Source organism: Chrysochloris asiatica, unplaced genomic scaffold, assembly GCF_000296735.1.
Source record: "Chrysochloris asiatica unplaced genomic scaffold, ChrAsi1.0 scaffold00021, whole genome shotgun sequence".
Lineage (NCBI taxonomy): Eukaryota > Metazoa > Chordata > Mammalia > Afrosoricida > Chrysochloridae > Chrysochloris > Chrysochloris asiatica.
The window spans coordinates 21,961,806-21,963,106 of NW_006408539.1; positions in this window are offsets into that span (position 1 = coordinate 21,961,806).

Below are 1,301 nucleotides of genomic sequence, written 5' to 3' on the forward strand. Positions count from 1 at the left end.
TATAATGTTGTTATATATATATATTGATATCATATATGTCTGTATATATTTACCACAATAAAAGAAAGGGAAAAAAAATGGCCATTTTCTTCCTCTGCTAGCCACTACTGAACCCATTGTAAACTGATTGCTATATCCATTATCCTAATAAACTTCTTGTAACACATGTAGACACAGCATATAGCTTTAAAGTAACTAAGACTTTAAATATGCTATTGAAAACTCCAGGTAGGTTTGTTCACATGCTTACTTATAACTGATTCCAGATTTGCCATCACTTTGTGAGATCAGATGTGTCCCTGGTTTAAACTGTTTTGAATCTTCAATAAATCTCATTGATTTATTTAATCAGAGTATACATTTTGATTTTATTTGAGTTTATCATAGTTGTTGTTAAGTGCTTAACAACCGGTTCCACTCATAGTGACCTTGTGTACAACAGAATGAAACACTGCCTGGCCATGCACGATACTCAGTCATTACTATAATCAAGTCCATTGTTGCCAGCACTTGTCAATCCATCCCTTTGAGGAGGTTCTACTTTTTCACGGACCCTCCATTTTATCAAGTATGATGTCCTTCCTGATAATATACCCAAACTACATGGACTGTAGTCTTCCCATATTCACTTCTTAGAGGCATCCCAGCTGTATTTTCTCCAATGCAGATGTGTTTATCCTTTGGGGAGTCTGTCTGTATATTCAATCTTATCAATGCTGAAATACCAAGGAATCACTTCATCTTCATTCTTCCTAATTCAGTGTCCAGATTTTGCATGTGTATGAAGTGAATGAAAGTACCATGCCTTAAGGCAGGCACATATTAGTATTAAAGTGACAGTTTTCTTTTTAATACTTTAAAAGAAGTTTGTTTGTTTAGGTTTTTTTGTTTGTTTGTTTTTGTTTTTAAGAAATATGTCCTTTGATTTCTTGACTGCTGCTTCAATGGGTGGAAATTGTGGATCCAAGTTAAATGAACTCCTTGACAAATTCAATATTTTCTCCATTTATAATGATGATTGTTGACACAGTTTGAGGATTTTTGTTTTCTTTATGTTGAGTTGCAATCCATATTGAAGGATATAGTCTTTGATCTTCACCAGTAAGTGATTCAAGTCCTCTTCACTTTCAGCAAGCAAAGTCTTGTCATCTGCATATGGGAGGCTGTTAATAAGCCTTCCTTAAATCCTGATGTCACATTCTTCTTCATATAATCCAGTTTCTGAGATTATTTCCTCATTATACATACTTCTGAGAAATCTGTACCTGGACCAAGAGGCAGTTGTTCGAGCAGAGCATGGG